This window comes from Cuculus canorus, chromosome 1, assembly GCF_017976375.1.
Source record: "Cuculus canorus isolate bCucCan1 chromosome 1, bCucCan1.pri, whole genome shotgun sequence".
NCBI classification, from domain to species: Eukaryota; Metazoa; Chordata; class Aves; order Cuculiformes; family Cuculidae; genus Cuculus; species Cuculus canorus.
Genome location: NC_071401.1, coordinates 54,615,032 through 54,638,727, shown reverse-complemented (window position 1 = coordinate 54,638,727; position 23,696 = coordinate 54,615,032). Strand labels below are relative to the sequence as shown.

The 23,696-nt window shown below is 36.5% G+C and overlaps 1 protein-coding gene across 3 annotated transcripts in view; it reads left to right on the top strand.

Moving 5' to 3' along the window:
- Positions 1–23,696, top strand: part of GPC5 (glypican 5) — a 690,193-nt gene that overhangs the window by 83,412 nt on the left and 583,085 nt on the right. The window lies entirely within an intron of this gene.

The window sequence follows — 23,696 nt, the reverse complement described above, 5'->3', positions numbered from 1 at the left end:
TAGTAAGCTTTCCTTTATGTCTAAGTTGATCTCCCTTTCCACAGTTAAAGTTTTCTATTACTTGTACAGCCCACAGTAGACATAAAGAATATTTTATTCTGTTCCTCTTTGCAATTACCTTTTATCATGTCTTTCCTCAGCTTTAGGCTTTTAGGCTGGATACAACTTATATTACTTACATTTTTCATTACAAGTCGTGCTTAAATCATCACCTCTGATGGTTTTGGACGTTGTGCCCTCTATTGCTTCTAGATGTTCCACATACTTTTGGAATTCTAGTGCCAAAATCAAATGTAATATTCCAGCAAAAGGTATTTTACAGTATTCCAGTAAAGCTAGCTACAGCAGAATGATTATTTACATATTTTATAGGCTATGCCCTCTTTTTTATATACCAATAGCATAGTCTTTTCCTTTCCCACATGGCTTAGAGAACTCATCTTCAACTTGATATCCACTAAACCCCCCATATGTTTTCTTTCTTGCAGTCAGTTATTTTTGAGCCTGGATTTGTGCCATTGTCTACTTCTGCCAGAGTGTAGTACTTTTCACTTTCCTTTGTGGAAATTAATCCTGTTTTTACGAAACATATCCAATACATAATAGTAATTTTGAATTTTACTTCTGTCAACAAGAGTGCTTACAGATATCTCCAGCTTAGCAACACCTTCAGATTTCATAACTTAATATTTCTTAAAACTTCCATATTATTGTACTGTTATTAGGCAAAATGTTGATTAGGTGAATAATAGATCCCCAGTAATCTCAAATCAGTATGTTCTTTATCAGGGAACCATTGACATCTCTCATAATGTAGATTTCCAGCTAGTTTCAAATATAAGAGTAACTTAATTCAGGCCATATTTAGTCAGCTCATGAGAACATTATGTTAGTATCAGAAGCTTCACTACATTTTTATTTGCTTACTAAATAAGTAAAACCTTGTTTTACTCTCTCTTACTCCCCCCCCACCTGCACCCCTCAACCCCACTTACAGAAATTGTTCTTTGAAAAATGTTTTGACTCTTAGTCACCATCCGTTTTGCTGAGGCTTGCAGTCTTTTTGCTCTAGTATCTTTCTAGAAATGAAAAGTAGCGTGACTGATATATAGTTGTCCTGATCTTTTTGCTTTCATTTTTTTAAGGATAGATAGGTAAGATGTTTGATTTTTTCTGGTCTTCCAGAATCCCATTCATCATCCATGAGTTTTAGAAGTGCTTCTGAAACTCCTTCAGCAAATTCTCTGTACTCCTTGAATTTCATCATGTCTGGATGATTTCCTGCCAAACTAACTTGATCGCCTTCTATGACAAAGTCATAGAAAACTGGTTGGATGGCCGGGCCCAAAGGGTGGTGGTAAATGGAGTTAACTCCAGCTGGAGGCCAGTTACAAGTGGTGTCACCGAGGGCTCAGTGCTGGGTCCAGTCCTGTTCAACGTCTTTATCAATGATCTGGATGAGGGGATCGAATGCTCCCTAAGTAAGTTTGCAGACGACACTAAGCTGGGAGTAAGTGTTGATCTGCTGGAGGGTAGGAAGGCTCTTCAAAGGGATCTGAACAGGCTGGACTGCTGGACGGAGACTAATGGTATGAGGTTTAGCAAGGCCAAATGCCAGGTCCTGAACTTGGGGCACAATAACCCTATGCAGTGCTACAGACTGGGGGAAGAATGGCTAGAAAGCTGCCTAGAGGTGAAGGACCTGAGGGTCTTGGTTGACAGCCGACTGAACATGAGCCAGCAGTGTGCCCAGGTGGCCAAGAAGGCCAATGGCATCTTGGGTTGTATCAGAAATGGAATGACCAGTAGGTCCAGGGAGGTTATTTTGCCCCTGTACTCAGCACTGGTGAGACTACACCTCGAATACTGTGTTCAGTTCTGGGCCCTTCACCACAAGAAGGGTGTTGAGGCTCTGGAGCGTGTCCAGAGAAGAGCAACGAAGCTGGTGAGGGGGCTGGAGAACAAGTCTTATGAGGATCGGCTGAGAGAGCTGAGGTTGTTTAGCCTTGAGAAGGGAAGGCTGAGGGGAGACCTTATTGCTCTCTACAACTCCCTGAAAGGAGGTTGTGGAGAGGAAGGAGCTGGCCTCTTCTCCCAAGTGACAGGGGACAGGACAAGGGGAAATGGCCTCAAGCTCCACCAGGGGCAGTTCATCAGAAAAAAAATTTTCACAGAAGGGGTCATTGGGCACTGGAATAGGCTGCCCAGGGAGGTGGTGAGTTACCATCCCTGGAAGTATTTAAAAGACAGGTAGATGAGGTGCTCAGGGACATGATTTAGTGATTTATAGGAATGGTCGATGATCCTAAATGTCTTTTCCAACCTAATGATTCTGTGATTCTGTAAAGATAACTAACTAATGCTTGTGTTCTCTAACCCGTTTCCTTTTTTTCTATCTTAAATATATTGTTGTTTGTGTCACATTATCTTCCTGATTGCCCCTATCCCTTTTAGTGAATATTGAAGCAGTAAATGCATTAAACATTTAGGATTTTGTTAGAGGTGTGACTTCATTTGCTTTTTTCCCTATTGAGTAGTAGGCCGGCTTTTTCTTTTGTCTTCCTTGTGCAACTAATGTACTTATTGATGTTTTTATTTGTTTATCTTGCATGTTCGTTGCTAGTTGTTTCTCATTTTGTGCCCTCACTTCTCTTAGTGTGTCTTTACATGTTTCAAGTAGTTCTGTTAATATTTGTTTCTTCATTTCTCACCTTAGTGATTTTATAATGCTAATTTTCTGTATATATTCTTCTTGTGTCTGAAGTAACAGCTTTGTGGTTTTACAAAGTTGGTCTCACACAGTTTTAATCTTTCTTCTGTGCTAGCTAATTTACAGTCACATTTTAAGTAGAGTTCCTTGGTAGAAGTTCTTAATTGATTTTTTAAAATAGGGGATTTTGTCATTTCTGATTTTCCTGAAGTCTTCTATTTTATTTTACTCTTTTTCTCCTTCCCATCCTAAGAACTGAACATTCTATGATTCTGGACACTTGCCTAAATCTCTTGCCATCTATTTTCTTTCATAAGGTGTAGGTGTTCTTGCTTTCTGTTTTGTGTTAACAAATTATAATCAGTTCATGCACTTTAAGCAAGTTTGCCAATGACACCGAACTGTGTGGCACGATTGACACGCTGGAGGGAAATGATGCCACCTAGAGGGATCTTGACAGGCTTGAGAGGTGGGCCTATGTGAGCCTCATGAAATTCAACAAGGCCAAGTGTAAGGTCCACCACCTGGATCGGGGCAATCCCAAGCATAAATACAGTCTTGGATTGAGAGTAGCCCTGAAGAGAAGGACTTGGGGATGCTGGTGGATTTGAAGCTCAACATGAGGCGGCAACGTGCACTTGCAGCCCAGAAAGCAAACTGCATCCTGGGCTGCATCAAAAGCAGTGTGACCAGCAGGTTGAGGGAGGTGATTCTCCTCGTTTACTCCACTCTTTGTGAGACCTCACCTGGTGAACTGCATTCAGTTCTGGGACCAGAAGAACATGGATCTGTTAGAGTGAGTTCAAAGGAGGGTCACAAAGTTAGTCAGAGGACTGGAGTACCTCCGATGTGAGGACAGGCTGAGAGAGTTGGGCTTATTTAGCCCAGAGAAGAGAAGGGTCTATGGAGACCTTTTAGCAGCCTTCTAGTACTCAGACGGAGCCGACAGGGAAGATGGAGAGGGACTCTATTGGTAGCATAGTGATAGGATGAGGGGTAACAGTTTTAAGCTGAAAGAGGGGAAATTTAAATTAGATATTAGGAAGAAATCTTTTACTGTGAGACTAGTGAGGCACGAGAAGATGTTGCCCAGAGATGTCATAGAATGCCCCATCCCTGAACGTGTTCAAGGCCAGATTGGATGCGTCTTTGAGCAATCTGATTTAATAGAAGGTGCCCCTGCCCATGGTAGTGGGGTTGGTACTAGACAATCTTCGAAGTCCTTTCCAACCCAAACCCTTCTATAATTCTAATCTTCACTTCACTGTATTGATTTCCAAAAAATATTTAGTTTGTTAGAGATTAGAATTATCTCTGTATTTATGTGTCAGGCAATATGTCTTAGTTCATTGTTATTATCCGTTCAGTCTTTCTGGTTTGGAACTAGTGCAATATCCCTTCACCTTCCTCTCCTCGTTGTTATAGAAGATAACAATAAGAAGTCAATAATAGAAAACATAATAGCAATGTACAACAAGTAATATACTTCTATCTATCTTTTTAATCTGAAAAAAAATGATGTAAGATTAATGATATTTCAGACAAATTTCATGGCTTTGTGTAGTTGTAAGAGTAGCTTGAATATTTATGGCACTTAATTTATGAACATGCTTATCAAAATAATAAATAATCCTCACAGCTTCTTTCTCACATAAGTAAGTATGATATCCTAAGAATGAAAAAGAATAGAAACAGGGAATTACAGGAGTTCCCCAGCTCTTCGCAGCTGGTCAACCTTTGGCCACTTGGGGTTCCTAAAACTTGAGGCTTCTTGATTCCCAGTAGTATACAGCAATCCAAACTACTGTGCATTATTGTGGGAAATATTAAGTATTTTACTTCTATTCTCATATCCTCAGTTCTCAATTCTAAGTAACATGTCATACATTTCAGTCTATTACCTCAGAAGACGACTTCCCACTGTAACTTAACTATATTGCAGTACTAGGAAAAAGATTCTGTGCAATACTCTATTATAACAACGTATATGATAAGAGTAACAAACAGTGCAGTCTGTTAGTATTTCTCTTACTAAAACTCAAATGGAACGTAGTAAAACTTTACTTGAAAATGAAGCCAGTTTTGCATGATTTAGAAGCCTCCTTGTTTTGTTAGAGGCGTTTTTTCACAAAGTATTATTCATTGCTGTTAACACAAATAAGGATTTAATAAATCAAGTCTTAGACTGGATAGCTTTTAATAGCATAAGCAATTTAACCTGTTTGCTCAATGAAATACACAGCTCAAAGTGCCATTTAATAGCTCACTATGCTGTAACAGTGACTGACAAGTGATTCATATGCCGCATTTTTTGTTACAGCATGGAAAGAAAACTGGAATTTTTGTTCAAATTTTAGTACTTGATACCCAGTGCAAGTAAAGCTTCTAAGTCTGTAAATAATTTTTCAAGCATTGGATCAAGAAGCTAAGTCTAGAGAAGTAATTAAACACCAAACATGGTAGTTAAAACACCAACCTCCGTGGGTTCAGCTAGGTGACAGCCTGCTGAAACTTATATTCCGTATCAACCCGTAAACTGGCAGACGTTTTTGATACAAGTGGGTGAATAGGCTTAATATGTACAACTGATAACTGATTTTCATGTGATGCCAGGAAGAAGTTAAGACAGAAATGGTTTTGGATGACTCATTCATAAGCTTATCTTTGATAATAAATACCAGAAGCTGGGGAAAATTTATCTGCATTCTGAACTGTAATCTGAAAACCTGACATTTAGCCAGTACATAACTCTATAGGTGCTGCAGTTTCTAAATTCCCAAAGGTGAATTTAGAAAACAAAAAGTATGTAGAAACACTTGAATTTCTAACGTTTTAAAAACTTGTAGCCTAACTGTAGTGGCATACAAAAATTAGAGGTCCCCATACCACTGTTTCTCACAGAGTATGCAGGATTAGGCTCACTATGACATACTGTAGCAGTTGTAACTTTTCTTGGAGGCTCCCATGGAACTGATGGTCTTATTTTGTGTACTAATTTGTAACACTGAGTAGAATATCAGCAGTCCAGGTACACTTGCTTTCTACCTGAAGGAATTAGAAACATTTATTTCACAGGTTTTAAGTCACTCAGCATGAAAATGCAGGCTGAAATTCAGGCAGCTTTGAAAACTTTTCAAACTACATTCTTCAAGACAGATCTCTTTCCTGCCTGCTAAAAAAAAAGAACAACACTGTTCTCACTATTAATCAAAAAAATTGATTTCTTTCAGATAAGCATACTTAACACATTATTTGAAAATGCAGTAGTTTTTTTTTCTTGTCAGCATTTGATCCAGTATGTCTCTGGCTAGCACACCATGCTCAGTTTTTCATTCCTGGGAAGACATAATCACCACTAATACACGACATGAATGAATTTGCTGTGTGTTTCACAGCAAAGGATCAGACAACAGTACAGCGCACACACACAAAAAAATCAAGGGCCTGTAACATCAGTAAACAATTACTCTTATCACTATGGACAGTATGAGATTTCCAAGCTCATTCTCCCCACTGGCCTTTGAGATCAAAGATCAAGAAATGATGATGTAATAAAGCAGTAGATGATCCAACCAGCAGTGGCTTGCATTTTTTTTCTCAGTGGAACTTAGAAACTTCTACTGGGTAATTTCTCTTCTGGTCTGAAAAATAGCATCTATGCACTGTTAGTGGAACCAGGCTGTCTATTCTATCCCATGCAGTACAAGATGCCGCTGCGAGATAAATGATTGCCACAGCCTTGACTACATTTGGACATTAACAGTACATTATGTTATGTCTTATTTTTAACTGATACACAAAACTAATTATCAGAATGTCTTTGGGATATTAGCTTTTAAATAATAAATCATCTCCCTCAAGCAAGATAGAAGTGATGATCAGAAAAGCAAATACTCTGAAGAATTAAGCAAGCTATGATCTCCATCTTCCACTGAAGGTACAAATCTCTACTGGCCAGAGTGTTAGTAAAACTCACAGTCTTTGGATTCTTGCTACTCTGGAATGACCAGATAGCATTGGTTTACAAGAAGGTTTTATTTCACCTGCAGTGTGTTAGGGTCCTTAGAAATCTGTCCGTATATCTGGCTTAACTTAATGTACAAAGATTCTGAACAGTTGAAGTGTTATTATTTAATAATCAGTGGCTTCCTGCCTTCAGATCTTGTTCTCCTGAATGTTTTGATCATGGGCCTTGTTAGGGAAATGGATTGTAGTTTGTTTTCTAGGGCAGGGAATTGCTGCGTACCTGGATTTTATCCTAACATAGATTCAGGAAACAAGCTGGTCATGCAGCCAGACCCAGGAAAAAGGAATTCTGGAGTCTCAGTGTGCATAGGGATAAAGATACTCAGAAAACTTTATTTTAGGTGGATTTTTTTGAAGTAAAATATCTGGTTCAGGAAGTAATTTCAAGTTGGACTGCAATGGAAATAATTGTTTGGTAGAAAAGGAACCTTAAATAAAGTCAGTATAATAAAAACTGTTTTTTTCACTGCAATGTTTCTTTTTCAGTTATCTGTTTTGATGGGATTAATCAGAAAAAACTGTGTCAATATGATAGAATGTTCTTTAGGAAAAAAATATTGAAATAACAATGTGCTGCATCCTTACTTTGGGAATGGGAGATGGATGCTATTAAATTCTTAAACAGTTGATAACTTAATTGTATATCAAGTAACACGCATTCATTGAAGTTAAAAATAAATACATTACTGGTAGATATATACTAAATAATTACAAAACATGAAACCTGCTAGGATATGTTTAATAGTATATCACTGAGTTGGATACATTTAATAGGATATCAGCAAGAGCTTCCTCTGCCCTTTCTGCGTTGCTAACCAACATTTCAGAGTTTCACTGAATAAACTGTCAGTGGTAGTTAATCTCATTAGTGCCAGACAAAAACACTATGGCAGCAAGCGCAGATTTTATCAGTTTTTTTTTTTTTTTCCCTTATCATTCCTGAGTTTTGGTGAATCTTTGCTGAAAGTAATTGATTTATATAATGGGTTAGACCTTTTGGGCTTTGTTAGGAATTAACATATAATCAGGTGAGAGGTTACTTTACATTTCATAATTGTGTTAGTCATTTGCTGTTGAAGGCTCTTGCAAAATTAATTTAACAACCAAAGGTTCCTAAACAGCTGAGAATCTTATAATAAAATATTTCTCATTTTTTGGTTTTGTTTTTCCATACGTTAATTCAAAGAAAAAAATCTTTGTGGTAATAGAAGACCTATAAGGTAGGTAAACCCAGTACTAAATTCACATAGCCCTAAACGTGATTGAATCTGAAGACCCTGTCAGTGGGATTAGTATTTTCTAATTTTAGCCACTTATAAAGTAGCTAAAGGAGTATCTAATCTGTTGCCTCATTTAGGCTCAGCATAGTTCATGAAGAAAGAAAAGGAACTCCAGAGTGCAATTTATCCCATCCTAAGGTGGCTGGCTGCCATAATTGGGATGAAATGCCCTTTAAAGTTGTTTGAGTGGGAACTATGCGTTGCAGTTAAAGCACCTTTTAAATTAACCAGTAATCTTAGATTTGCCTTAGGGATAAAATATAAGGAGGTGCCTGTCTGAACCTATTTATCTAAATGGGTAGGGTAGGTGAAGTATTTGAATTTTAGATGGCTAAAATAAGGTGAAATGAATCCTGCTTTATACTTGGAAAAGATGACACTTTGGCAGGAAGTCTCATTATTACAATACTATAAGAACTAAACACAGAGAAAGGAGAAAATACTATCCACTGTATTTCCCCCCTATCCTCCATCTCATAACAACATTAAGAAAAAATACAATTGGGTTGTTGCCTTACATACCTATCTAAATGAAGCCGTCTAGGAGAAATTTAAAAACAATACTTGCTTATTTACTTATTTATTATTGAAGACTGTAGATTTAGTGGGATTGTAGCAGCAAACTATTAATGGTGCAGAAAGTACAGCGTCAACAGTTGAAAGACAGAATAAAGCCAGAATTTTGCAGTTTTTAAAGTGTGTTGTTATTTATCATAGATTTAGAAAAGCTAAAACCACTAAAGCACAAGAAGCAAAGAAAATCCTACTTGAAAGAGAAAATAAATTTAAAAAATACATTTTTTTCTTTTGTATAGATTTTTTGCCTTTTTTTCATTATTCCTCTGAGTCCTATTTTTGTATGTTTCATCTATAGAGACATATGACTATAATATGAGTGTTCACAGACCTGTGTCTGATCAGTTGAATGGTTTATGTTATGCTGTATTTTTCTGCAAAAAATAGTTATGAGTGTCATCTTTTCTCATGTAGTTGATAGTTTCCTAAGCCTTATATTTCCAGTTGATCCATAAAGGCTCTTAAAATGCTACTTTCTTCCATGGTACCTAAAAGACCGATGATTATTGCTCATGCCATACAGAAAGACAATTTATGCAGTTAAACCAAGCCATGCAGAAAGATGTCAAGTGAAAAAAAAAGAAAAAAGAAAAAAAATATCTTCAAGATAGGAATAAGTTAGAAAACCTAAGAAATAGTTGTTTAAAGAATGTTCTGATACTCAGCTTCAGATAAGTAACGGTCATTGCAGCTTCAGAAGGGCACTTTAATGCTATTCATTTCACGTGTTCTGCTCTTGAGCCTCCTAGCATGTGACTAGTCACATATTTATTATAGAACAGCATGAAGGTAAATTAATTTGCATTATCTGCCAACTAGAGGAGAAAAGAATCCCTTCCATGCCATTTGCTTCAAGTGAAATGACAGCTTTCTGAGAACAATTTCCCATTCACAAGTAGAGTCCTTCATTAGGAATCACACTTGTTAGAGGAGTCTTCTTGAACCACTGATAACAGTACATAGGCGTCTTAAGAAAGAGCAAGATGATCCTGTGTCTCTGATCTAAATGTCATCCCACTAAGGCCCAGAAACAAAGAGAGAGGGGAAATTAGGTCTCACAAGAGAACATTCCTGTAATATTTAATATGTGTGAACTTCAGATATGAACTTCTGGTCACAGAAGAGAACAGCCGGTCACTTCTAAGAGGCTTGGGAGACCGAGAAGTTCCCTGGCTGTTCACCTTTCTCTTGTTGTCACAGTAAGCTATTTACCAATTTGGAACCATAACATTCCTGCATGCATGGGATATGGGAAAGGAGTATTTTGTTGTTTTCTAGGCAGATGATTTTCACCGTCACAGAGAAAGTTTTAACAACTTTTGAAAATCTATGTTCAGAATAACAGTCTACATTAAGGAGCAGTTATTATTTCTTAACCTTTAGGATTAAATTAGGACTAGTTTACATTACTTTCTTATAAGAGAAACACACCATCGGAATTGAAATGGAAGTTTTCTTTCCTTCAATAGTCACAGCAGATCAGTGTTCTTGGTTTTCTTTCCTGCACCCCATTCTACATGGACTGCAGTCTGAAGAAGAACTGTGGTCATATCTATTTTGTCACTGCTAGGCAGATAGCCAGTTCAGGAAACAGTTTAATATGCAATCTTCTTGTGAAAGTGAGTTTGACAGGGGATTAAAAGGCATCTGCCAAACTGGGTGGAGAATAGAGCTGCTACATGCATTTTTTAGTAATAATGCAATAATATGAAGGATTCACCACACCCACCAAAATGAGCCCAAGGTGCTATGCTATATACCATGGTGTGTCAGAGGGATAAAGAGAATTGGAAGCTTTTATGGAGCAATCTTGGAAGAGTATGGAGAATTCTGAAGCTTCAGTGATACAGGTTTTTCGGAGTGGTGTCTGTAGTTGTGTCTATAGCACACAGGTTATCTTGGAAAGAACTAGTAGAAGTGATCCGAAAAAAAATTGAAAGTAAACTATTATGGGTTCAGTGGTCAATATGTATATATAAAATGAGATGCACACACATTTATCTTGTGTGACTATTAGTTCAACATGAAAGTAACTGTAGAAATCAAAAACAAATGGGACATCACTTCCAACTTGCAGGTGTATATGTTCAGCTTCTGTACATGTGTATATTTTCTTTTTACTTGCACCAGAAATTTATTCTATACAATAGATTTAATTCATGCAGCTGAAGTTAGATGAATACATAATTTAAAAAACATTTACTGCAAGAAATTTATCTCTGGACAAACAAATCTCAGGAAGAGACAGAGTTTGATGTAATTTTCTAAAGTGGAAGTTCAGATATAGCTGTTACTAGTCAATAATACAGAGGTTATAAGTAAATTTGTAACTAATATAATCAAGCTACACAAGTGAAATAACAAAACTACTGATGACTAGTATAATAGAGTGGATTGTTGAGCTTGTCACCATTAGCTCCCTCAATAGAAAATTAAGTGAGAGAGGCACTTTCTGGGCATGATTCATCTCCCCATAAATATTGTGGCATGATTCATCTTCCCATAAACATCTAAAATAGGTCAGATGAATCATGCCTTAAACATCCCCATAACTTTCTACTATTGGAAAAGGAGAATGCAGTATTTAGCTGAGGTGGTATCTGAGATGAATCACCACCCTATATGCATGTGTGATAGGTGTGATAAGCTGATGTGATCTTTTACTGCCTTCTTCCTTGTGGGTTTTGGGTTTGGCATTGTTAATGTTTAGTAAACATCACTGCTTTCATCAGTATTGACATGTATATGTTCATGGTTATACATGAACCGAACAGTATAAATTGGAAGGCTCCATAATGAGCTTATACTTTGTATCACAGAAGTAAAATGTGTATTAATAACTGACATCACAACATATGTTACTTAGAATCATAGAATCATAGAATCATTAGGTTGGAAAAGACCTCTAGGATCATCGAGTCCAACCATTCCTATCAACCACTAAACCATGTCCCTGAGCACCTCATCTACCTGTCTTTTAAATACTTCCAGGGATGGTGACTCAACCACCTCCCTGGGCAGCCTCTGCCAGTGCCCAATGACCCTTTCCGTGAATTTTTTTTTCTGATGTCAAGCCTGAACCTCTTCTGATGGAGGTTGAGGCCATTCCCCCTTGTCCTATCCCCTGTCACTTGGGAGAAGAGACCAGCTTCCTCATCTCTACAACCTCCTTTCAGGTAGTTGTAGAGAGCAATAAGGTCTCCCCTCAGCCTCCTCTTCTCAAGGCTAAACAATCCCAGTTCCCTCAGCCGCCCCTCGTAAGACTTGTTCTCCAGCCCCCTCACCAGCTTTGTTGTTCTTCTCTGGACACACTCCAGAGCCTCAACATCCTTCTTGCCCTGAGGGGCCCAGAACTGAACACAGCATTGGAGGTGCAATACTTGAGGAGTATAATAATATAAATCAGATTCTCATGCAAAGTCATTAAAAAATGCAGAAAAGGGAAAATGTTCTTTTATGTCCTACCATGTTCCACTAAAAATAACTAATTTGCTTAAGCCCTGATATCACCAGTGCTGATTAGACTTAACAGGTAAAGGACCTCTTTGTACAGCTATGGAGATATGTTGATGAGATATAAAGGATGTTAACTTCAGAATTATTTTCCACGACACTTTTACTGATTGGTTTCTTTTGTCAATAAAAGCATTCTGAAGTGCACTTGTAATTGTCTTTGGATTGGTAGAGGTAAGAAAAGGTTGAAAAGGTTGAATGTATATATATATGAGGTCCAACGCAAAAAAAAGATGAGGCTGTGCCTGTAACTCTTTTTATTTAACAAATTAAGAAAATCCATTATGACAACCTTCAAAATAGTTCCCTTCTGAGTCGGCACACAGCTACACACAATGCTGCTAGTGTTCAAAGCAATTGTGCAGATCATTTTCTGAAAGACCATTGAGGATCTGCATCATTTTTGCTTTCACATATTCTACGGACAAAAAATTGGTTCCTTTGAACACTGAGTTGATCTTTGGAATCTCCTCACCGTAAGCCTCAGTCAATAATTGAAGTTTCCATCACAGATTTCTTAAGTATCGCAAATAACTTGATGTTAACTCACTGTTCACTCTTGAATACTGACATTTTCAGACCAAGGGCTAAGAAAACGTCTGTATTTGAACTTGTGTCTTCTTGTACTGAGTGAAGGAATCAAGCTGAGCCTTGTCTCACCCTGACAGGTTAGAACACATTCTTTTCTCTACCCTCACACTCTTGTTTCTTGAGCTATAGGGTTAGTTTCAGTTTTTTTGTGTCTGACCATGTGCATATGTGTGTGTGTGTGTGTATTCACTACTGTGTTGAATGGTTAAATAATCAACAAATGAGGGAGGGCAATAATAACTCATGCATAGGCTGGAAAATAGAGCTAGAATTCAAACTAGTGGGATGTCATCCAATGGGTACGTATGCAGATTCTGCATATAGGTAGCAATAAAATGTGTCAAAGATTGGAGGAGACCTGGCTCAGCAGTTCTGTTGAAAAGATGTAGAGAAGATTGTGGTTCCCAAGGTAAGCATGAGTTATAGAAGCAATGCTATTCTGAAATAATAAAACATTTTTGAAGTACCTAGTCAGGTAGAGCTATATATGAATTTGGAACTCCTAAAAATGTAGCTTGTCCGCGTAAGCACATAATTTGGGCAATTTAGACTTCCCTTTGAAAGTCTTTGGGATTAAATTTATGGACATAGAGGCAGAATGGGTCCCCTTTATAACTCAAAGGACTGTTCATTTTAATAAAAAGAAATCTATAACAGTTTTCAGGAGTAAGTTTCATCATGTATCTTCTCTGAACTAATCATCCTCTTTCTTTGTATAAATAGGGGAGAAAAGCAGTGTGATTCATCTTATTTCCATGTGGACACCTATACTAAGTCAGATGAATCATGCTGTCACACTCTTTACTGATTAGCTGAGACGCAGACTTATCTACTTTGGAGATGCATTTGGTCTTTTGAGATGTCTGCAGTCAGTTGGGGAGAATCTAATCTGAAATATCTAAAAGGAGATAAAACCAAATAATTTGTTCTTGTTGGTGACAGCAGATGAGAGCATGGTGAAACACTGGAATGATTTTCTTAGAGATTGTGGCCTCTCTATTACTGTGCATTTTTTAAGAATAGTTTAGATAAATATGTTCAAATATGAGATCACAAATCTACTTGAACCTGCCTCTTGGTTCAGAATATAGATTAGAATACATCTCAGCTATCTCCTAGCCCTGTATTTCTGTGTGGTTTTATTAATTAGTGAGAAATATTCCAGCCCTGCATAAGCTAAGATACACAGGTGTAAAGGGAATGGGGAGGTAACCAGTTTTGAGTGATTCAAGAGATGTGTACCACTTGTCACATTTCATGGTGAGCCAAATAACATAATATGATGGCAGTCACAGTGGGGTTATACATTTGAAGATACATATATTTCCAAGCAACTGTTATCTCCAGTTCCTTCCTGGAAAGTATTGCATGATTTCAGGTTTATGTTTAAATGTAGCATCTGTTGTTGTTTGGCCCATTGAATTAGCTCTAACAAAACATTGATAGTCCTTAAAAAGCATCCTGCCAAACAAAGTCAGAAAATAATAGGAGAGATAATCTCATTAAAAAATTAGATTGCTATTGAAAAAGAGGATTTAAAAAAGTTTCAGAGACTAGACTGAATCTTGACAACATACATAGACTATAGAAAGAAGTTCAGGTTTTGATTTCTTATACATTGGTGCCATGAGGCCAGACAGCTGGATCCAGCTCCAAAGTCTTTAAGTCAGTGCCAGGGAAGGCATAATACTGGACAACCACGTGATCAGGTCCACTCGGCGTAGGTTTATGAAAGGCAGGTCTTGCTTGACTAACTTGATCTCCTTCTATGACAAAGTGATCCACTAAGTGGGCAAGGAAAAGGCTGTGAATGTTGTCTACCTACGTTAGAAAGTCTTCGACACTGCTTTCTACAGCATTCTCTAGGAAAAAAAAAATGATTGATCATGGCTTGGGTGAGCATACTCTTCACTAGGTAAAAAAAATCTCTGGATAGCCTAGCCCAAAAAGTTGTGGTGAATAAGATTAAATTAATTTGGTAGCTGGTCACAGCTGATGTTCCCTAGGGCTCAGTGTTGGGGCTACTTATGTTTGTCAATGATCTTGACAAAGAGATTGAGTGCACCCTCAGTAAATTTTCAGACAACACCAAGTTGAGCAGGAGTATTGATATACTTGTGGGAAGAAAGGGTCTACAGGGGAATCTGGACAGGCTAGATTGATGGGCTGTGGACAATTGTGTGAGGTTCAACAAGGCTAAATGTCAGGATCTGCATTTGGGCCACAACAACCTCATGCAGTGCTACAGGCTTGGGGAAGAGTGGCTGGAAAGCTACCTGGTGGAAAAGGAGTTGAATGTGTTGGTAGATAGCTGTCTGAAGAAGGAAACTTATGAGGAGTGGCTGAGGAAACTGGAGTTGTTTAGTCTGGAGAAAAGGAGGCTGAGGGGAGTCCTTACTGCTTTTTATAACTACCTGAACAGAGGCTGTAGTGAGGTGGGTGTTAGTCTCTTCTCCCAAGTAACAAGTGATAGGATGAGAGGAAATAGCCTCAAGTTGCATCACAAGAGGTTTAGATTGGATACTGGTAAATATTACTTCAGCAAAAGGGTTGTCAAGCATTGGAACAGGCTGCCCAGGGAAGTGGTGCAGTCACTATCCCTGGAGGTGTTGAAAAGATGTGTAGATGCAGTGCTTAGGGATGTGGTTTATTGGTGAATTTGTGGTGAATTTGACAGTGTTAGGTTTACAATTGGATTTCATGATGTTAGAGATCTTTTCCAACCTAAAAGATTCTATGATTCTAAGTGCCATAGCTACTAGCTGCAATGGGTCATTTAACATGTATTGTTCTTAGTTTCTAAGGAATGGGTTACTAGTTGGAGTAGAAATGAATCGTATTAAAATCAAAAGTCATACTGCTTAAGAAAGGATGGGTCAAATATGAGTGGACTATTCCAATCCATATCATGTTTGATCCCAAGGTTCTGTTATTAGGAACAGCTGCATGGAATATTCTTCTGTACAACTGTCATAAAAATGTCCTTCTAGAAACAATTTCTTTTTCATCAGATTTCCTCAGTGTTTAAATATCTTCTGAATTTCACTTACATTTGATAAGTTTGTATACTAAAACTCTATGTCTTTTCCTAACCGGTTTAGAGAATTGTTTTATTTTTTTCTCTTGTTGACAGGTGCTATTTTACTCTTGTAATTAGGAAAGTGTGTATTTGTCTGCCTGATTATCTACCTCCTGAAAGTTTCTATCTTGTCAAGTTAGAAATGGTATATTTATTAACCTATCTGAAACTTGGATGTGTGTACTTCAAATTCATTCCTTTTTACAGTATTTTGCAAACTAGGTACTGAAATATATTGCATAAACCGAAATGTTTTTGCATCATCTACAATTTTGCACCTATCACTACCAATAATGGTTAGATCACTAATCAGTAATATACCAGAGCTCTGCAGATGAACATACAGTTTTTCTTCTTGATATCCAATTGTTACAGAGGAATGTAGAACTGTCACATAGAGTTGTGACAGATTCAGTCACAATTTCCATCCAGATTCATTATTCTTGAATCTTCCATGGAAGGTATGCATGTTTGTTTAAGAAATGCAGCCTTAAGGAGCATTTTTTCCCTCTGTTTTTTTGTAACATAAATGAAGTGAAGCAAAGTGAAAGACTTTAAATATGTCTGATCCCTTAGCAAACTCTTTGGAGGCTGTTTGAAACCCATGACATGTCGTCGTATGTTAAGTAACCAAACTCCTCAAATTTCTTTGACTGACTTGTGTGACGATTTTTAGTGTGGAATTCCTCAGACTATCAGATGAAGGAATTCACCAAACCTCAACCAACACTTTGAAGAAAGCTATCAGATTAAATATTCAGTGGTACAAAATGAATATATTTACTTGTTTGATGTACAAGAAATGTTGATCTGTAGTGTTGCATCTGCTAGAACCTGATTAGCATTTCACTTTGACCTGTATAAATAATAAAACAGCATACTGAAGTTGAGTATTGCCAGCATGAAACTGGGATAATTTGGGAGGGGGTAGAATTCAGGTTCTAGACTTTCAAATAGAAAAACAAATGCTTCTCCTGGTGTCAGTCATCATCATAGTATTATGGAAATCTTTCTGAGGTTGTTCTTTCCCTTCGTGTGTAATTCCTCTGTGATTTCCTGATAATTAGTTTTTATAAAGCTATCAAGTTAAGTCATGATGCTCAGGCAACAATTTGGAAACCAAGTATACATTTACTTTTGTTCTAAGAAAAATGCATTCCCAGCTGTACAGAATGAAAGTGGATTTGAATAAAAACATTAGAAGTTTGTCATTTATCTACAATTAAGACCAATTAGAAGAATGATCATCTCAATTCTATGTTTGTATAAATTGCAGTATCATATAATGTTTGATGACTGTTTGCCTTCATACCAGTTCCTTAAAAGAATCATGGGGAGTCACCCTGACTAAATGTAGATCTTAGCATACCTTAGCGATTTGTTCTAACATTCCTTTATAGCAAAGAGAAAGGAATGAGCACATCCAGAGAGTAGTTCATGTCAACCAAAAGTCATTATCTAAAGTCAGAGAGATGAATCATGCCCTAGAATGCTTGTTTGCCTTGACTGACTTTTAGGGAGCTTCACATGACTAACACGTGTACATTTGAAGTTATGTGAAAGAATTCTACCCTTCTAATCAATTAATTTTCTGAGTTCCTATTTCAGCATCATCCCACTATAAATTCCAAATTTCCCTCTTTATGTATCTGAGATGACTTGCCTTCCTTATTTATTATGGGAAATGCGTAAAAATTCATATAGTAAATCATTATCAATTTAATGCCCTTTTGCAAACCATGCATACAAACCATTTTACATCAAAAGATTTTCAGACAATGTCATTATATGATACTGATTTTAAAGCTGTGTTATCCTGAGTGTTCTACTTGCAACTCTGAATATATTTCACTCCTAGGTAGTAAGGAATATATTCAAAATTTAGAAATATTTTCCTCATATGAGAAAGCATCGCTTGTGAAATACACGAAACAATGCAAAATCAGAGAGAAGGCAAGCAGAATCCAAAATGGAAAAGAGGGTTTGGTAGACTTCTGTTTCTTACTAATTATTTCTTCTCTTGGCACTATACAAAATAGTCTGCTCTTATTGCTTTCAAAATGACAAGATGAATGGTCCCATCATCACTATTAAAAGGATAACAACAGAATGAAAAAAAAAAGAACATTTTTGGTAGAAAAGTGAAAGTGAAATCATTGATTACAATTAGACAAAATAACTATGTGATATTCCTTCATGTGATTATTATTTATTCATTCATTCATTCATATGACTGTTAAATATTAAAGTATCATCTGGCAAGGTATGATCAAATACTTCACATTCCAATCACAGCCTAGGAGTATGTTAAGGAGATTATAAGACCAGCTATTTTAAAGTCAACTTTATTAGGTTTCACTGAGAAGTTAAAAAAGAATTTTATGAACCATTGGTGATGATTTTCATTAAGTTCTAAAAATTAGTGAAGCTCCAGAGAACTGGAAAAAAAGAAAATTTTATTCCAACATTTTATGAAAAACAAATACAAGACTTGGAGATCATAGTGTCATGTCAACTGAACATGAGTCCTGTTGCAGTGCTGGGCCTGTTCTTGAATGTGTAAATAGGAACATAGAGAAGGAAAAGGAAAAAACCCACTGAATTTGTTGCTTTAGGAAAAAAATTCTACATGGCAAAATAGTATCAGGACTGCTAAGAAAAGATTAACACCGAGTAACAATATTAAGTAGATTATAAAATAAGAATGAGAAGTACAATTATTAATTCAGACTAACAAAAAGCTGTACCAAAATAATGAGTTAAATTCGTCTCATCTGGCTTTGGGGAATGTTTTTCTAGATTCTTCATCATATTAAGTTTTCTAATAAAAGTTAAATGATTTTTTCCATTGGTTAAATCAGGAATGAGTTTCTTATTCATTCTCACAATATCATTATGGGCAAAAAGAAGAGCACACCTTACATACGGATCCAAGAGAATCTGCTGTTTCTCTGCTGAATGTTTTAGCAGCCCTTCAAAGTGCAACAGTTCTTTTTAGTGTAATTACAGTGACACTAATGCTTATAGTCCAAATTATCTATGATTGCTAATTCCTATTAATATTCCAACTAAAACTGTCATGCTCCCACTTCCTGGTGTCTGCTGTTCTCTGGTGCTGTGTTCATATCTGCTGTGTATTGCTTAGATGAATCATCAGTCCTGAGCTCTCCACTGGGAGGAGTATGGTGCTGCTGATGGAGCTTTCTTGCATGATGATCTCGGGCCTTCTAAGGGTTGATTTTTTTTGTTTCAATCCTGTAATTGCTAATGAAGTACGCTCTTGCCTACCCTCTCAGTCTTTGGTCTTACTTACCATGATCATTTCACTTTTATTTAAGTCCTTCATGTAGGATTTTAGAGAGAATTATGCAATTTTACAAAGGTAAACGAATAAATAAATAAATAAGTAAAAATTACAATATAACTAAACCAATCACAAGATATGCAAGAAACTTCTGACATCTGAGTATGTGAGTTATTTGCCATTGAACACAGGAAAACTTAGGTAATGGTCAGCTAGCTCTATATCAAATTTCTTGATTTTGTTTTTACAAATAGAGTTAAACAAAGTTCAAGACCAAACAAGACCTGACAAATTCTGAAGTCTGTTATGAGTAGTTGTGGCTATAAAGCCACTAACATCATATTGGCAACACGATGTTGATTTGGGCTACAGGTTTCATCCATTCTACTTGCTTTTTTACTGACTTCAATGACGAGTCTATAATCTATTACTCTGATTAATTTGAAATATATGGTAATGACGAACAGTTTTAGTGAATCTCAAATACCTTCAGTTGGCACTTATCCTTTTGATCTCTCTCCCATATAACCTTCACAGGCAATGCCCTAATGAGTTCATTCATTTTAATTCATTTATATGTCTTGAAGACTTTATTCCTCTAGCTCATTTTTTATATGATAAATGATTAGGGGATTTTGTAGTATATCTGGTCTCTGTAGTTCTTTGTAGTTAGGAATAATTACACTGAATTTCCCAGCTATATGTATTTCCCTCTTTGATATATTTTAAACAAAGATATTATGTATGTAATAGTGGGTGTGTTAATTTCTTTTCCATTATTATTCTTTTCCATAAATGTTGAATGCTTTTTGTTTGCTAGGCCGTAAACTGTACCTGAGACATTCCTCTTGAATCCGATAGGACGATGTCTGCAAGATACACTTCACTGGACTGTAAATCTTTACTAGAGAGTTTGATGCTTCTGGATTATTTGCAGTGCCCATAAACAGAAAGAAAACATGAGAACATTAATGGCAACTGGCACAGGCTAATACTTTCCCCTAAGATTTTTCAAGTCATAATATACTCATAATGTTGTTAGGTTTTTCAGCTTTTGCTTGTATTTAGTTACCTGGATTCCTGAATATTAGGGACTCATACTTAAAACAATCCAATTTTATAGTTTTTGTGTCCCTTCTGAAGTGTGAAGTTTGCTAAGTACTGTGTCCATAGTTCAAGGATTTTAACCTGTCTGGTTACAATTTATTTAGTTCTGTATGTTATCCTGACTAAGTGAGAATTATTTTGCAATATGTAATGTAGGCTGGTGGGTTAGGACTGAATTGTAAGACTTAACAACTTTTTTTGCCCACTACTAATACTGGACATTTAACTTAATTTAATTTATTTTATTAGATACTTTGTGTTTCAAAAGGTAATACTCAGAATTTAGGACACTGAGAAAATGAAGTTGCTTTTATAACAACACAATTCCATAAAAAATTGTTTTAAAATAATTTTCTAAGGTGCATATAGCAGAAAGACACTTTGCCAAGAACTATTAAGGATGAGAATTGTAGAGCTGGTTTAAAATTCAGTCCAAATTCTTTTAAATTCTGTGTAATATTTTCTTTTAAGTCTAGCTAGTATCCAGGAATAAAAAAACCCACCATTTATTTTTTGTTTCTCTTTGTAAGTTGTTCTAGTAAACAAGGCGTGAGTATACATTTGTGTTGTATTTTAAAGCCAGTAATCCACTGGACTAGTTACTGCATTGTGGTATCTTTATAATTCAGAACTTCCTATGGCTTTCAGGAGCAGTGATGTTAAAGAAAGCAAATAGAAGACTGAGAATCTTTTAAAGCAATGACAATAAGTTATTTTACATCACTTTTTGATCTCTTTGCTAAATAAACTATTAATAAAAAAGAGTGAATATAAGCACTGCTATGGAGAATCAGCTGAATAAATTCAATACATAAACCAGACAAGTGCTCATTGTAGTTTTTCCCTAGCTTTGTGGTTTGTTCCTTCTTAGCAAAACCAGGAAGAGAGATACTACTTTCTTTCAAAAAAATAACAGGTTAATATATTGCCAGCCATGATTTTCAGTTTAGGAGAGCACAAATCATAATTCTAAGTGTAGCCAAAGCAAAATAAATTTGATATATCACCTATAGTAAGTGCTAGTTGCTATTCACAGTAGTGTTGCAGAAGGTATCTGTAGGGTATTTTGTAATGGTTACTATGAAGATCTCATAAAGGATGGAGATAAGAGGCACTGAGCCTGCAGATTAAAAAATCATTTAATAACAATAAAAACAGCCTGTCTGGCTGATCTTGGATATATTTAAAATGTCTTTTATATGTACTGGATTTATACTGAGTGAAAACTCACCATGCTTTTCATGTGGCTAAATAATTAAGAGTGATGATGTTAGTCTGGACCTATAGACTTAAAAGATGCAGAAACACATTGCTAAATCTATATTATGCTTGAAGTATTGAACCAACATAACTTGACTTGCCACTGAAATCTCTGAGACTGTTGTAAATGACAGATTGCCATCATAAGGTGTTCACAGGAGCTGTTCAGTATTGAAAGTAAATATAGGTCTGCTTTGCTGTCCGTCATTCTTCAAGCTGTCTGAGAGCAAACAAAATCTCTGGAATAGCTTTGGCAGTTATAACGTAGGAAATGTGCCAGTAGAATAAACCTGATTAACAAATTTTGTAACAAATCCTAAAATGACCATTAAATGCATGATGCAGAATCCTAAACACAAATGGCCAGTATTATCATAAGCTGCTTAGAAAAGCACAAATAGTCAATAGATCATACAGTTGATTATTGGACTCATTCATCTGTGGGCTGCTGGGTTAGTAGCAGTGTAGTTCAATCTTGAAGGTTTGTTATTGTTTAGACCGCATTGTAAAATCTATTGATTATCCGTGTGGAGCGTGATTTATTCTTTCATCTAATATTTGTGCTCTTGATAATAGGATACTGCAGCTATGGACTGTAACAGACATTTTAGATCACGTGCTTTATCATTTTCATCTCTAGAAAAAAAGGTAATAATAAAAAATAAAGAAGGATCATAAAAACCTTGTTCATTCCATTCTAAAGTGATTATTTTAACATCATTATTTTACTAATGTTACCTACTTTAACAAGTTTCATCTGAAGCACTGGCAAAATTTGTGTAAAAGGCTAAATCTACAGTTACAAGAATAGCCATTTTCTTACGAGACTTCTGTATTCTTCTCACTTTATTATATCTAAACCAAGAAGCAACTTGACTTAAATTTTTTTCCTTGTTATTCTGGCTACTCTGAGCTTTTATATGAAGGGTTCTTGAGTCACTGACAGCTAGGTATCTAGAATTTAGTTCAGTTGCCTAGGCACAGCCATCTAGTGCCATTTTAAATTGAAAACATCCAAACGAAGCATGCAGATGTGACACCAGACCTGCAGGATATGGATGTCCTTCCAGACAGACAGATAAACAGCATCTACCATTGAAAATGGTATTAAGTAATCTTAGGCAACTAAATAAAGCCTCCATAGTAGGACAGTAATTTCTTTGCATTCCTTGTTCCCTCCAACAAAAATGAGATGTAATGTACAGTGGGATATTTAGGGTTGTAATTTAGCTGTCCATGTGTATGTGCCACCATGTGAGCTAAGTGTCCAAACTGCCATTATAGCTGGTAGATATCTTGTTTCATTCACCTTAAAGTGGGCATCTTGGTCAATGTAGTATGTTGTGTCTCATCTGCTGCTCCGGAAGGACAGAGGTCTCTCGTACACACATGCACACCTTGAAAACACAGAGTGCAATGCAGATATCTCGTGATCTGGCACGAAGTGCTGTGGTTGAGAAAAGTCACACAGCCGGTGGTGATGCAGGCAGCTGTGATGTACAGAGTTGGCACTTGATGTACTCAGCTGGCACTTGCATGTCAGCTGATGGGATAAACTGAAGAGGCTTTCCTAGATTGTATAGGTCTCCATTGGTGGGAGCCAAGCTCCACATAGGGTCCTGACTTTAGGAGTCTGACTTTTGAAACATCAAACTCTTTGCTGAATTACTGTGATATCTGGCAAATATTAATGCTGATAGGAAAATTCACTTTAGGAAAGATGTATGTGTGGCAAAGTAGTTAGAAGAAAGACACATAGGATGCATTTTCTTACTCTTTACTGAGGGCAGCCTACACTTTGCTTCTCACTTATGTGAATGTTAGAGTAATGGAAAAGAGAGATAGCAAAATCAGTCTTCTGAGGGGTGTGAAATATGAAAATAAGAGTTAATAGACAGAAGAGGAATAGAGCTAGTGACTCTGATTTATAAGCACGTATCTCATATTTTATTGGAGAAAACAAAGAATGTATAGAAAGATATGATAGATATATAAACAGATTAATTTATTATGTCTGCTCTGCGATCTTTTCACAAAACATGCAATTTCAAACCCACTGAAGTCACTGCGAATCATTTTATGGACTTGAACAAGTTTTTTATCAGAATAAAATACTTTTATTCTCATGCATAGATATATATTCAAGATGCAAGCTGCTCAGAGATCTTGGAAATTCCTCAATATGTGTTTTCCTTCTGTTTTGAAAACCAGAATTTTTCCTTACCTGCAAATCACAGATAAGTCAGGAGA